This window comes from Anarrhichthys ocellatus, unplaced genomic scaffold (assembly GCF_004355925.1).
Source record: "Anarrhichthys ocellatus isolate YVR2014 unplaced genomic scaffold, GSC_Weel_1.0 scaffold9, whole genome shotgun sequence".
In the NCBI taxonomy this organism is placed as follows: Eukaryota; Metazoa; Chordata; class Actinopteri; order Perciformes; family Anarhichadidae; genus Anarrhichthys; species Anarrhichthys ocellatus.
The window spans coordinates 7,401,210-7,417,210 of NW_022280039.1; the positions used below are offsets into that span (position 1 = coordinate 7,401,210).

At 42.4% G+C, this 16,001-nt stretch overlaps 1 protein-coding gene across 4 annotated transcripts in view; it reads left to right on the forward strand.

Moving 5' to 3' along the window:
* The first annotated feature begins 5,919 nt into the window (after positions 1-5,919).
* sema4c (sema domain, immunoglobulin domain (Ig), transmembrane domain (TM) and short cytoplasmic domain, (semaphorin) 4C) overlaps positions 5,920-16,001 on the forward strand; it is an 84,287-nt gene continuing 74,205 nt past the window's right edge. For 3 of the 4 annotated variants that reach the window (XR_004212826.1, XR_004212829.1, XM_031849717.1), the window contains exon 1: positions 5,920-6,470. The gene's annotated coding sequence lies outside the window, so the exon portion shown is untranslated. The other variant, XR_004212827.1, reaches the window with a different exon arrangement.

Below are 16,001 nucleotides of genomic sequence, written 5' to 3' on the forward strand. Positions count from 1 at the left end.
TAATAAAAAGTTTGATACAAAAATTGGACTTGAGTAAATGAAATTGGGTGTTGGGTTAAGTGTCTGCAGCTTAAATGCACTTATTTCTCTTGCGGCAGCAGAAGCAAAGTGTGTAAAGTGTGTGTCTGATGTAGCAAGAGAAAAGGTTACACTTGACAGTGTGATTGACTTATACTCCAGTAGTTGTTTTAGTCCGAGAACAGTTGTGATTGAAGAGACTGACAGCTGCAGGGACAATAGATCAGCGACAGTGCTACTTCAGCGTCTGCAGGTGGAGCAGTCTGGAGCATTTCATGCAGAGGCTGGGAGATGTTGTGCATGATGAGTTCGGCCATTTTTTTTTCTCTCGCAGTGGATCAAGACTGAGAGAGAAGGATAATAAGGATAATAACCTGAGGACTGTGTGAGACTAGTAATGTTTTCAGCATAAATACAAACCAGAGGTGTGTTTAGTCAACATGTTCATCAGACAGAAAATTATAAATGGCAGTTTAGTTTGCTCCAACTAAAATCTGATGTCTAGAAGATGAGAAGGAATGGAATGAAGACGATCCCCTGTGCTGCAAACAACCCTGTCGTCTCACACACTGTGGTCTGTTGGTGAGTTAATAGAGCCTGATACGTCCATATACTCACTGCAGTCTAAGGCACACATACTAAAGAAACCTGTGATGTATTTAAATACTTAATAATCTTAAAATAATCTATTGAAGCTTTTCTGAAGCAAAATGCAAATCTGCCTCTTTTTATCCCATCATATTATTAAAAAAATAAAATAACTGCCACTGGAAAGCTGTAATTACTTGCGTATCCTTGTTATTGTTTATCAGATGCTGTGAGAAACAGAGTAAGCGAGAGCTCCGAGCTGCTGACTTGCTATCAGCCGCTATCTTTCTTTGCCGCTCTGTCAGCCATTAGCCTATAATTTATGCGTTCACACTCTCAAGGCCTCGTGCTCAAAGCAATGGCATTGCTGTATGTAAAAAAGCTTTCGCTTTCAGTGTGTTGACGGCTGTACATTCACTGATAAACAGAAAACGCTGACAAATTGAGTGCTCCTTCACACACACTGCAGGTGTTCGAACAAAATATCTAAAAAGAAGGGAATAAAAATGCTCCCATTGGAGTGGAGGTGCAAATTAATCTGCGGTGCATTTTTCCATGAAACTTTATACATTTTTAAAGGCTCGAGAAAAAAGAGTGACTCTGGATTTGGTCTTATGATAGACAGTTCAAACAGACATTTCTGAACATCTTACCAAAAACTGAAGCCAGATAATTAATATAATGGTTATGTATGATCAAAAACGTTGAGTTGCTTCTTGGACAAAGAGTCAAAGCATGGCATAAAGACTGCAATAATGTCCAGTCAGCTGCACGGATTTCCAAAGTAAGACCCGGCTGGCTTTCACAGGCCTGCGAGGTATAAAACGTGCTCAGCGTCTCGGAAATTTAGACAGGGAACGAGTAAAAACACAATATAAAGTTGTTCAATGTACTGAAACTCTTATTTATTCCACGCCGACTGCTGAACAGGCAGCGCAGTACATCAATAACAAATTGAACTTGAGGTCAGCCACAGAACGTCACACATGACTGCGTCTTCACATAATACACCTGAAGTCTATTTTATCTACCCTTGGGTGTGAATAATCCCTGCAAATTAATTTTCATCACTGTTTCATTTTCAAGTGTTATTGACCCGCATAGACAAAGGGAAGGGCAAGGTCTATTTGGGATTCCTTGTTTAAAAAAGCTTTATTTTTATTTGAATTCCTTGAAGGCCATATTCACCATGCTAAGCACAACTTTCGAGCACGAAACCCACATTTTCTCAACAGTGTCTCTTGATGTGGCCCGAGGCCGTGCTACTTCTCCTTTTCATCACTGAGCTGTTTTTAACGCACTGCGGAATGAGAGTCCGACTCCAAATTAGTGTCCTAAATCCAAACTCATTAACTCTCAAACCACACAAATCTGTGCCAGAGCGTCTACAGCCTGATGTGTGTGTGTATGTGTGTGTGTGTGTGTGTGTGAGATTATAGGCATTATAATTCAGCCTTGTTTATTCGGTAATCTGTCTGTGTGAGGATTTGGGCAACTATCTTCGCAGCGTTTCCATCATGTGAATGAGCATCATGTGAATTCACGCAGACAGTTTATCGTCTGCGAGGTGCTAGACACACGCTTGCAGACGGCAGTAAACAGGAGCTAAAGTGCTGATTGTATTCCTGCAGTGAAAGTAAGGACGACAGATACGTAGTTGAAGATGTTTTGGTCTCGTCTTTGTGAGATAGCCGATAGTCGGTCTTAGTTTATTGATTTGGGCAGAGGTTAAAAGGCCCCATGCTGTCAGCAGCTGCATCAATACTTACACTGAGACAAAAATAATGTGCACTATTTTCTGTGCTAATCCAAATAGATTATCATTCTAATATTTTCCTTCTAATCTGCACACTTAATATTTGGATCATGACCCCTAGTTTTGTGTGATATTTCATGCTTTTGTCTTCTCCGCTCAGGATTATTAATTTCATGTCAGATCAACAAACACTGCTGTTGTTCACTCATTCTATGTGTTGTATTCCAACAGTTTAAAATGATCTTTTCATTCTTGTAGGCAGCCTAAACTGAATAGTTTGTATGAGTTTACATTGCAATTACCACTGAAAGCCTGAAAGGACACTTTCCCAGCATGCACCAGTGCAACAAATCAATGGACAATTGTCTCATTGTATGTGTGTTCCTGCATTGTGACTGGTATTGTGTTTTACAGCGTGTTCTACACAGCTTTCCACAAAACCAATATTGTTATGCAGTTATTTACTAAAGGGGCATTCCATTGATTTCACTCATTTAGTTCAGCTCACAAGTCACATGGAGCAGTACGCAGCCTGTGTGAACAGTTGTGTAACGTCTTCTCTGGCTTTTGGGGGGGGGGATCTTCCCAAAGTCCGAAAAAATGACTCTGATGACATCATCAGGGTTATTTTGGTTTGAGCTTAGAGACCAAACATTTTATACAAAAATACTTGTATAAATTCACCTCCAAAATGTTTTTTCCTACTTATCAAAGAATTAACCAGACTTATAACCCATAATCAGCCTCTCACACTCTCCCTTAACTACACATCTCCACCCCCACCCCAGACCACAGTTAAGATTCGATTGCCTCTGTGAGATGAGAAGTCTTTTAACTTGTCTTTAATAAAAAATGTGATTCTCTTGATGTGAAGTGTGTCCAGTTCTGTGAGCCATAGTTTTAATGTTGGTACTTATTTCTTTATCCAAAATAATAGGATATTTTTTTTAAATGATAAGTCCATATGCCACAACAACCAGAGCTCATATGAAGGTGTATAAATAGCACAATATTTCCCAACCTTTTCATGTGTAATTAGTATGTATTTTAAGCTTTTCGCAACTTTTCGCGTGTCATTTGTACGTCATTCATCTCAGTTGATGGCAAAAAAAAACCTGATCCTCAGTCAGGACAGTTAACTTCAAAATGCTCTTGATTAACAGGCCAGAACTTAAAAACATGGTAATGTTAAAAAAGCCCTTTACTCTTATAATAGCAATAACCTATAATGACTTTTAAGACACATAAAAATACTTTGATACTTCAGCCGGTGAAAACAGCCTTCCAGTGTCAAACGATGCACAGTGAAGCTCAATCCTCCAAGTGAAGGAACAATAAGCAAAACACATTTTCGAGTGGAGGGGGGTGGTAAGGCAAGTTTATTTATACAGCATATTTCAGCAACAAGGCAATTTAAAGAGCCTTACATAAAACATCAAAAGACAAAGTGCAAAACAAACATGCTATAAAACATGTATTTAAATACAATAAAAAAAAACAGTCATTTAAGAGCAAAGAGAATACAAATTTTAAACAAGCTAAAATAGAAAAAAACAGGTATAAAATAAAAGTTTAAAAGTTACAGTGCAGTGTAAGAAATGATTTAATGAAAGGCAGCAGCAAACAGAAAGGTGTTCAGCTGTGATTTAAAAGACGTTAGAGCCGCAGTAGTCTGTGCGTTTGTTCCAGATAAACGGTGCATTAAATATGAATGCTGCTCCTACGTGATTAGTTTTTATTCTGGAAACAGAAGGCAGACCTGTCCCAGATGACCTGAGAGGTCTGTATGGTTCAGCAAAAGCTCAGATATTTTGACCCTAAACCATTCTGTGATACGAAAAAAAGGAGTATTATGAAATAAATTATTTGACAAAAAGAAAGGCAGTATAAAGACCTGTGAACTGGTTGTGATTTGATCCACTTTGTTGGTCTTAGTGAGAACTCGAACAGCAGCGTTCTGAATAAGCTGCAGCGGTCTAATAGATTTTTTGAGGGCCCTGAAGACACCGTTAACATTGTCGACTCACCTGAACGTATGGATGCGTTTTTTCCAAATCCATCTGAGACATAAGTCCTTTAATCCTTGATATATTATTAAGGTGATAGTAGGCTGACTTTGTAATTGTCTTGCAGCTGTTAAAATACACTTTAGAGACCTGACCAAGATTTCTGGCTTGGTCTGTCGCTGACTTTTAATCGTTACCTATTGGCTCCAAAAGCAATGCCCTCATTTTGGTCTTTGTTTAATTGAAGAAAATTCTGGCACATCCAATTGTTGACTTGTTCAATGCATTTACAGAGTGCTTGTATTGGACCATAGTTTCCTGGTGATATGGTTATGTAAGTTATTGTGTCATCTGCATAATTATGGTAACTTTCTTTGTTGTTTTGAGCCAGTGGAACAATATAGATGTTAAAACAGAAGAGGCCCAATATTGGAGCCTTGGGGATCTCTGCATGTCATTTTTTTGCCTGCTCAGATGTGTAATAACTATAGACACAAAGTAGTCCCTGGCCTTTAGTATTCAAACCAGTTAAGTACTGTGCCAGAAAGTCACACCTTTTCCAAGCAATCTAATATGTTCTAGTCAATTGTGTCAAAAGCAGCACTGAGATCCAGTTATGCTAAAACCAGAATTCTGCCACTGTCTGTGTTTAAGTGGATGTCATTGAAGACCTTAACAAGAGCAGTCCCCGTCCTGTGGTGTGCTTGAAAACCTCATTGGCAAATCAAAACAGTTGTTTCGTGTGTAAGGGGAAAAATAATGAATGCTGAACTTTAACCTGTAATGGAGTATTTCAATAGCGTGTTATTGCTGTGATTTATAGTCCTCTTTCAGGGCTGAACATTTATGATAATAACTGCAGATAAGCAGCAAGTCATGTTTTGAGAATAAACATTAAACATAATACATTAAATATATAAACACACAGATCCCAAGTGTTGTCATGTCAAGAAAAGGCTTTAGACCACCATGCATTTATAAAATCTGATTACTGATATTTTTATGAGACAAAGAAAAATATATAAAAGCTACATCTGGTTAAAGGTTTGAACTCAATATTGCTGTATCAATACTGTATTGATCTCTCGTGGAACATTTTCTCTGCCATGAAAGCATGATGAAAAGTCCAGCTCAGGTACAGAAGCTTTTGAGCCAGTGCCTTGCTCACCGGCTCTTCCGCGGGGCAGGAAGTGGTGAAGAACTCCAATCTAACAATGGTCTCTTTGACAGCCAGGCCACCCTGCTCCCCCAGCCCCCGTTAAAAAGGACCTCGGAGTGTCTCAGGTCAGACAGGTCGGGGAGCACTTTGCCAAAACAGACCTTCACTTTCCACACAATGAAACGGTCTTAATCAAGCAGTGTAATGGCTGCTGGGGGGCCCCTCGTCTGTGTCGGGGGCCTTGTTTCGAGAGGCTAATGGGCGGAGACCTGTTTGCGTGCCTTTTTTGAAATCCTCCCAGGTCCCTGCTGTGATGCGTATTGCAGAAGTAGGCTGGGGGCGCACACACGCCGCAGCCTACACACACACACACACGCACACACACTGTGTTTCCAGTGGAGATTGGCACAGAGACGCAGCGCCGCGACCACACCGGTATGTCTGTTTAGTACGGACTACTGCTGAAAGTTCTGCGCAGAGAGGCGGATAGACTCATGTAGCCCGTCCCAGATAGTGGATTAAATTCAGGCTTTTCTTTTATTTCTTCCCCCTTTTTTCTCTTCCTCCTCCTTCTCCTCCTCCTCCTCCTCCTCCTCCTCCTCCTCTGGTTTCGTGTTACAAAGCCTTGGGAGGGAGTTGCGTGGAGAGCCAGTTCCTCTGTGTAGAAACTGAATGACAGGATCATATGGCTTGATTTGCCTTATAGTCCAACCATTTGAAAAGAATTGGAGGAGATAAGAAGAGAGAAACTGCGGGCGAATTCATCTGAAATTGATGAGGATGTGGAATAATTTGTAACTCAAATTGAGAAACAAATCCGAGATAACGGGAAAGAAGAGAGGGGGGAAGAACGGGATACTGGATCAGTCGTCAGAGAAACACGGAGAGGAAAAGCGCAGGACGCGTTCATTTTAATCATCACCACCATCACCATAATCACAAGGTAAGTTTGTAGCCGTTCATTTTGTCGTAATGGTGGTTGCAGTTGCTGTAAGGACTAAAAGTAGGCTAGACGAAGGAAGCAGGGGCAGAAACATCCTGATCCGGAGTCTCCGGGATCTCCAACTGTTGCCATGAAGCCTCCTTTTCTTGGAAATAGGACGCCGTCAGATACAATGCGACGTCCAAACGGGTCATCTGGGTGCTGTAGGTTGTCCTTTTTGGGACTCGATGTGATGCAACTTTATCTCTCATTTCGCGCGGTGTAAACACAGCGCACTGCGGTCAGGAGCAGCTGGAAGGGAATCAACTCCGTGGTTTCACCGTAGTCTGTTTATCTACAGCTGCACAATCACAGCCCGGTAATAAACTATAACGTGCAACATCCCGCTGTCCGTGCGCTAACGTGCCATGCTTATGTGTATGCACCACTTCGAGGGGGGAATCACTTCATATTTTATGATTTGCATGCATCGCTTCTATTTCTGGAGTGTTTTGTGGTGCTGAACTTTTAAGAACCTTTATTAGCTTGTTGGTGTCTTTCATCCTCGATGGCATCAGTGTAGAATCCCATTGATATTCCCGTCTTACTTGTGAGAGCTGTGTTGGCTGCCTGAAAAGAGAAGTTTGTAGTTTCGATGTTGTGTCAAATTATTATATGCTCACATATAAGCATGATTCTAGACAGCCTCTTTCTGAAAACATATATACGCATTTTAATAGTTCATTTTTACGCAGTAGTTGTAGTATATAACAACCCTGCTTACTTCCAGTGCCATCTCTTGAATTGCTGCCTCTATTTCCCCCTTTGCTCAGCTGACACTCAAAGAAATAAAGCGCTTATGGTGGCAATATTCCACTAACTTGAGATATTATGTTGAAGTGCTTTTTCCCTTACCCCCCCCTGATTTTTTGCCTTAATGAAGTAAGTATTAGCTTCAGTTGAGCGATTATTGTAATTACTAAGGAGCAGGAGGAGGAGGAGGAGGAGGAGGAGGAGGAGGGCAGGCGTCCACACTGGACAGTGAGCAAGGATTTGTGTAAAAAAAGGTGTGGTGGTTTAGGAGGAGGAGTGGGGGGTCTGCCTTTGCCTTGTCTTTATTTTTTTACAAGCTGGATGGTGCCACTGCCAGTTAGCTCACAGACTGTACAGGGGGAGTGTGGCCCTTCAAAAATAAAGACAGTAGGATTTGTGGGAGAAGTTAATGGAGTCATGTTATTGCCATGTGGGATGGCAGATGACTTTATATGAGTGCTTGAGGATCCACTTTCTGCTTGGATGTTTGCCTTATTTTCTCATAAAAGCTTGTAGTATTTCTTTCTTATAAGGTTTGTGGGCGCATTGTTTGGTGTGTTTGTGTATGTCTTTGTGTCGTTTGCAAAGATTAATGTAAGTAATGTAACTGGTAGAATTCAGCGATAAGGTGCTCGTTGACATTTGCAGTGCAGAGGGATGTAGCGGAGGATGATCCTACCCAAACTCACTTTACTCACCTTTTCATTTGTAAAATCAAGTTCACAAACCTTTAACAATGGACATAATAATGAAATAAATAAGCTGAGAAGATTATACAACACTGGTAGTCTAGTTTGGTTGTTGAAACATTCATCCTGACATTCTGCATTATTCCCAGGCACAGAAAAAAGCCTTGAAAATCCAGTTTTATCCAGGGCAGTTGCAACAAAGACACACACACACACACACACACACACACACACACAACCACACGCGCACACACACACCACGCAGCCCTCTGGCCCCAGATGTTAATGCCTCCATTGAGAGAGCCACAGGACTCCTGCCGACTCGATCGCTTCATTGTCGGACAGACAATAGACTCCACATCCTGACAGCCAGCCTCCTTCCCATCTTCCCTCACACACTATATGCTCCTCACACACACACACACACAATTAAACAGCACACAGTCAGGAAGACAAAGGACCACATGCATCATGCATATATGTTAACAGCAATGCTTTTACAGTCTGGTTCAGGCATACGCGTGTGTCTCATATAATGGCGTTTTAATTTTCTGTTGGGGCATTTTAGTACAAGTTAGTCAATCCTGTTATTTAGCATGTGAGTGTGTGTGTTTTTGTGTGCCCTTCTGGGTCTTGTGTTGGACATGTGTTCTTGCTGCCGTTCACTTGCCACAGGGCTGCAACAAACGAGTACTTTCATAAAAGACTAATCTGCTGGTTATTTTCTCCAGCGAGCGATGTTTTGTCTATTGCATGTCAAAAAACAAAGACAAATACCCGTCAAAGTTTCCGAGAGCCAAAGATGACATCTTCAGCTCTCTGAATCACAGCCGTAAGCCTAAATATGTTCATTTTACTATCGTATAAAACAAAGAAAAGCTGCAAATCCTTACATTTGAGAAGTTAGTATTTGTGTTGAGTGACAGGATGAATCAGTTATCAAAATAATTGCTGAGTAATCAATTAATCAACCAATCACTTCAGCTCAGCCTCGCCATCTTTGTCAGTCTATGCGTTTGCCCATCTTTGTGCATGTGTGCACAAATGTGACATAAACTCTGTTTATGACACCAAAGGGCCAACATTGCATCACAGCCGTTACATCGCCAGTGCACCAGATGTCTCCTGTCTGCTGCGTGTGCTCGTGTGTTTGTGTGTGTGTTTAACTGCCATCCCTGTGTCACATGCGTCGCATCAGTGCAACGGATACTGTAGCCCACATGGTGAGCAGCTGAATGCACAGTAAACTCCCGTGGTAACGCGGAGATTTCTGATAATTCAACACAAGAGCTTTGCATGTCAGGAACACATGCGTTGACAATTCAGGCTGTGTTCATGCATGGTGTTGTGGGAGTGTGTGGATCTGAATTTGCCAACATCACGTATTTCTGATTGTGGGAGAGGCTTGTTTTTTTCACATTCTCCGCTGAGCAACAGTTGATGTGCCAGCTTCCCACAGTAGGCTTTTTTTCTTCTTCAAAATATCCCTTTCATTCCAGCAACGATTGAATTCCTTTACTATCTGCCTTTCTTTCCTTTGAAAGCTCTCTCTCTGTAGCAGATTTGCTTTTGTTTTTGCTGTTCCAAACTGCTCTGTGTTTCCTGCTGAGTTGAAGGGAGTTCACATCTCCGGCCGTGCCCTCTCTGTTCTGATGCTGCATGAACAGAATCGGCCCTGCTCGTTTTTTTTCATGCTTCACAGTACACGTGTGTGTGTGTGTGTGTGTGTGTGTGTGTGTGTGTGTGTTTAAATGTGTGTTTGTGTTGAACAGAGATATGGTTCATGGCAGGCCAGATGCAAGGTCTGGAGAGCAGAAGCAGATGGGTCGTGTGTGTGTGTGAGGGTGTGTGTGTGTGTGTGTGTGTGTGTGTGTGTGTGTGTGTGTGAGGGTGTGTGTGTGTGTGTGTGTGAGGGTGCGTGTGTGTGTGTGTGTGTGTGTGTGCTGGAGGCGAACAAGCGGGAGGCGGGGCTGGGCTGGACAGGCTGATGTTTACAGAAGAAGGAAGGGAAGAAGCTTGTTTACAAGACCGTCGTGGTAAATGGGCTTTTGCAGGATAGAGGGTCAAAGTGATATAAACCTTATGTTTTCATGCTTTCTCTGCATATGTGCCTGCATAATTATTAATATGAGTTCATTATCAAGGAGCTATAGAGACAAGGTACTGTGTGAGAGAGAGAGAGAAGGTGTGATATGTGCACAGCTGTGGACTCAAAATATCACCGTGACACAAGAACGTAAAAGTCTGGTTCGCTCAATCGCATTCACACACGAGCATTAAGGATTTTTACACACTAGCGTATCATTGGCATATTGATCATATTGTGTCCTCTTAATTATTTCTTACTAACCATTATCAACTCGTGGCTTCATTTCAGTGTCGTGCTTTTTGTCAAAATTGAGACCAAAAGGCATGAATCTTGTTGCTTCCTCAAACTAGGATGTTGCCTCTTGTCCTTCCTCCCTTACCTCTGGACCTCTGGTGATTATGCCCCTATTGCTGCGACTCCTTTGCCTTTGCAAAAGAGCACCATATGTTTAGCGCCAGCCAATCAGAGCAGACTGTTTTTTTTCTGGAGGGGCGTGTCCAAGAGTTTTATAGTATGCGTAATAGACTTAATTTTGTTTTTCACATTTCTAGCGTGAATGCATTACGTGCTAAAAACCTTATTCCCTTATTCTGCGCATGTGGTGTGAAATGTTCCCAATTTGTGTTGTACTTCTTATCAAAGCGACGTATGAATTGTGCAAGTGTTGATGTTTGCTGATGTTTCTTTATCTGTTGTGCCTTAAGCTCTTCCAGCTCCTCCTGGCTATAATTTGTTTACACGAATCTTTGTAATGTCTCAAAGTTCATGCAGCTACGTATCATTTATTGATGTTTAAATTTCTACAGAAGGCGCTGCTAATATAGAACACAAACAAGCCTGAAACACACACACATCACAATGCACAACCTCCAGCCCCTCTCAGTGGCTTCAAAGCCTGTTGAGAAGTTTCCATCAGACATTGAAAAAGGGATCCAGAGGGTTTTGGCAGCGGCTGTGATTGCCGTTGTTCCGAGACGAGAAGCGTTTTGCTCCTCTGCAACTTGGCCCTTCCCCCTGAGCTCTCTGTCTCTCTCTCTCACCCTCTGCCTCCCTCACCCACTTATACACACTTTTTTTCCCCCTTCTTCTTCTCTCTCGCTCTTTTCGGCTCAATTCGAGTAGCATAATGAGGTCATTTTTGCATTGCCAAAGTGTAAGCATTACCACTTATGCAGCTCAACTTCAATTGAACAGACAAGTGCATATTCAGCCCGTTGAATGAAAACTATGTAGTAAACCCTTTTGGTGGCTCTAATAGTAATGCCAGTATCCCGAATGCCCCGGAAGCAGCCTTCATGGATCTTTCGCTCTTTCTCTCAAAATCAATTCAGTTAAATTAAGCGAAGTCATTTTGGCATTATTGTCAAAACTTAACGTTGTTTGCGAAAAAGAAAAGCAATATTTCCAAAACAATGGAACACAAGGCAGCAATAAATGTGTGCCACTCTCTATGAATGATGCAGCCCCCCCTTTGGGGCAATCAATAAATAAATAAGCCCTGAGGGAAGAAAAAGTGTTTCCAGTAAAGTCAGGCTGGCGGAAAATTCAATATGGTGCATATACTGAGGTTCCTGGAGGCAAGTCTGTAGAGCGAGTACAGCTGGATGCACCAAATGTTTTCACTCTTGCAATGCGGAAGTTGTGTTTATAATTCTGACCTCTAATTTCCCCCCTTTCGGGCTGATTACTGTAATTAAAAAAAAATAAATCCTAGAAATAGAATATGAGTAGAACGGACATTGAATTGTTTTTAAATATACAAAAGAATATGGCGGTTGTTGTTCGTTGCTTGGTGACAACGTACTCAGTGGGGCCATTCGTCGGTCGGATTGGTTAGTTTGAGGCATGAGGATTGAGATTGGTTAGGATTAGGGTACAACTATCAGGGTAAGCCAATCGGAGGCCTTTATGCCTTGTAACTTTATCATTCCGCTGCTCATTTTAGTCGTGACTGCAAAATCTCACGTCAGCGAGTCCACGATTTGTCGTCAGTTGGTTTAGTTTATATGGAGGTTAGCAATGCATTGCAACATCGATTGTACAAAAATGGAACGACGCAGCTCTGGCCATCCTGCTACGTTGTTTTGAATGAGAATGTCATCATTGGCATCAGCCAAATCTAATCACCGTTGTTTGAAATAAATGGAGGTACAGATGACATGACATAAAGGTCTTTTCTTCAAACAAACAAAGTCTTTATCTGCCTTTATTTGACTCTGGAGGTCGTTAGAAGAATCTTGGTGGCACTGCTCTGGGTGGCTTGTGTCCGCTGCATTATTTATGAGTAGTTGAATTTGGTGGAGGAAAGCCCTGACCTGCTTGTTTGTTACCAGCTGACCACTGTTGGCCATCTGCTGTCCGCCGATGTCGCTCCCTCTCTCTCTCTCTCTCTCTCTCTCTCTCTCTTTCTCTCTCACGACATATCACTATGATGATCTGCTCTCTGTGTATGCTTCTATCAATAACTGGGTTTCCATCCAAGTTTTTATGTAAAATAGGACACATAAAGTTCAAGAGATTAAATTGATTTTTTTGCCTCCTTGTGATTAAGCTGGTTTCAGGGAAAACAATGTCATAAAAATTGATGACAACTCAGTATTTCAATGAATATGATGATACAGCAGGTTTGACAGTCAGCAATTGTGAAGGTGCTGGTTCGTGTTGTCTGAGGAAACATTTTGCTAAGCTAAGCTAACCCACCTTCTTGCTCCAGATACATATTGAGCATTTGAGGAGAGTGGTAGCAGTCTTCTCGTATAATTCTCGGCACAAAAGCCTAAAGGCTTTTTCCCCAGAAATGTTGAACTATTCCTTTTAATGAGATAACCACTTCAGCTTGATCATTTTTTCCTTTCATCTATACAGCAGTATCCATCCATTTAGAGGGTCTTTGGCCATGCAATATGTTTTGATCTTCAAACTGACTCAAAGGCAGACTCAGGGAGAGACGTCTTCATCATATTTGATACTTGTCCAGTCATTTCCTCCTCAGATAGCAGCTGCACTCTTCGTTCCTGTTTCATCCAGCCCATCCTGGCTGTGGTTGAAATTGTAAAGCTAGATCGGGATCGAGATGCTAATATGCTCGGCCAAAAACCTTTGTCAGCGAGCCAACGGTGTTTCGGGGGCACCGTGTAAGGTATTCAGAATGTTTTCTGAGGCCCCCGATGCGCCTCTTCGTTGGTTGCTTGTTGTGTTGTTTGTCCCGACTCAGCAGATGTTTTCTGGCTCAGTCGTCTGCACTGTGTTTTGTGTACAGAGGACCGCCGGAATTGTTCTCTTTTTTTTCGTTATTCTGGTTTTGGTGACACGTCAAAGCTGTTTGGACCCAGTTTGAATGCAGTGGTTCCTATTGTTTACTGTCAGTGGTACAACAATGCTATGTTTGTGTGTGTGTGTGTGTGTGTGTGTGTATATGTGTGTGTACTTTGCATAGAGTAAAGGCCTATGCATATTTATCTCTTCCTTCTTGCATTGTTTCCTGGGTGTATGCAAATGAGTATGAATACCCAACAAAAGATAACAGTAAAAAATAGCAGCTCATGGACTGGATATCTGCGAATGAGTGTGTTAATGTGTGTGTGTGGGTGATGCAGATGCAGTGGGCTTTAGGGGGTATGTAGGCCCCTACCCTCCTCTTCCCCTTGCTAACCAGAGCATGGTAGTTTGTTTTTATGACAGCCTTTTTTGGCATTGTTCTGGTCCGATAGAGCTCGCCCTTCCTACCGTGGGACTGGCCGTTAGTGGGCAGGAAGTGCCGGGAGAGCCCAGCTTGAGCCTACACACACACACACACACACACACACACACACACACACACACACACATACATACTGTATTGCAGACTCCAGCACGTCCAGACCCTCCTAAGCTATCGCCCCACACTCACACATAAACTTTTGAAAGGACAATAAAAAGTTGCCCTGCGGCTCGCAGGCTGGTAAGCTGCAGCTTATCCAGAAAGGAGCTGCAGCCGGGCTAATGGCTCACTCCAGGGTAGGCACTCCAGAGGGGCCCTAGCAGGCTTATCGGAAGCAGGAGGGCCCCTACATGGAACGCTCTTTTAGAGCTCAGCTGAGCTAGCATTTGGGAGTAGCTTAGCTTTCGTAGCTGTCGGGAGAGCTGCTCTTGCTTGTGTCGGGAAGTGTTTCTCTAGTGTCATCTTGGCCTGGTAGAAAATCAAAGTTAGTCGTTAGCCCTCCTAAATGAAAACGTAGATGTTTACCCAGTGTAGCACCTCTAATTGGAAGTTAACTTAGCGTTGCACTTCCTAATGGAAACTCGGCCCATCAAGTCTATGCTACCCTTTTTTGTTGAAGAATCAATGCTAGACCTGTGTCGCTTTTACGACCAAGTAAGTATTTCTTTCCAGTACCATGGGTCCCTTTTTGGCAAGTGTGAAGAGGATGCCGGACAATGTGTGAAAGAATGTTTCATTGGAGATGTCTCAGTAAAGACCCAGCATGATTTGTAGAAAACGATTGAAAGTGCGATAAAGAGGAGTGAGACGCCTTATTCCCTGACCAATCAGGTTTTGCCTCATGGATCCTTTTTGACGACTGCATTATCTAAACTCATGAGTCACTGCTCCTTTTCTTCATATACAATGTTTACAGCAGCTGCCAACTGTGCTGCAGCAAGGTAACTCTTTTGCTGTTGCCTGCTATGAAAGATGTGTTAATTTTCTTTGCCTGGAATGAAAAGTAAAAACAGGGAGCACAGTATCATGACACAACATCCTGAACCGTTTGTTTATGTTGACGTTGCCACCTCCGCACCAACTCGTCTGCTTTGCATATTGCCCACGATAGATGGGATGAGGTCCTGCAGACATCAAGAATACCACATCCAGTAAATACTCAGAGTTAATGTGGAGATCAGACTGTGATCCTGATATGGACAGCATCTTTATACCCGGTGGTGCTATAATGTCAAAAAGCACTGCTAGCTGCACAGCCTACCTTCACAGTAGGAGCTGCCCAGTACAACCAGAGCCTTCTCTTGGGGGCCACTGAGGAGATCCAATGGGGCAGTTTAGAGTGAACCCTTAAATAACCAATTGTCATTTGGTGGTCTGCTTAAACAAATTGACTGTTTTATTTTTCAATGAATGTGGACATGAAGTTTGCAAGAATTTATTGCGTTGTTGGACGTTTTTCTCAACAGACATTTTATTTTTTTTATAACCGCAATAGCCTTAAAACCTATCTATAAAAATATTACATGTTCATGCAACTTGCCAAAAATGGCAGTCTGTGAAAGTTCGACATGATGTCAGCCTTCCACAAGATGTATGGTTGATGGTAAAAAGTGCTTGATTGCTCAAGGGTTCTTCAACAATGTTGGGAGAGTTAAGGCATATATCCTACGCATATAGCCACCGTAGCTATGCAGTACATACATTTTGGATTTCTTATCAACTATAGCCTACATATCTGTGGTATCTACAGTGGGACTTTATTCAATCACATTCTCCAGGTCTGCTCCTAGACACTTTTATCAAAAACATCACTTCTAGCAAAGCACAATGCTTACTTGTTAGTGCTAGCTCTGTTAATGGGACTCAGCTGGAGCCCAGCACGATAGGATCTCCTTTGAGCTCAACCGTATTAGCAGCTGCAGCTGTAATAGTCCTGTTGATGAGGTGTTGGTCTGACTTGTGTGTTTGGGAGGGCGTGATATAAGCCCCTTTTCCACCGCAGGAAGTTTCCCAATGGACTAGGAACCTTCTCAGGAATTAATTGCGTGTCGATCGCAGGGACCACGGTCTTGATAAGGTTCTGGGGGACATTAAGGCAACAGTCAGGGGGTAGTACTTTCTGAAAGTACAAGAACCTTCATGGTAGGGTTTGCAGGGATGACTGTGATTGGCCCAAGACACACAGCGCCACTGCTTCAACTCGTGAACTACTTTTCATTCATAAAACGAGGAAGTACTCTGTATCGATTTAGGGCCGTTTT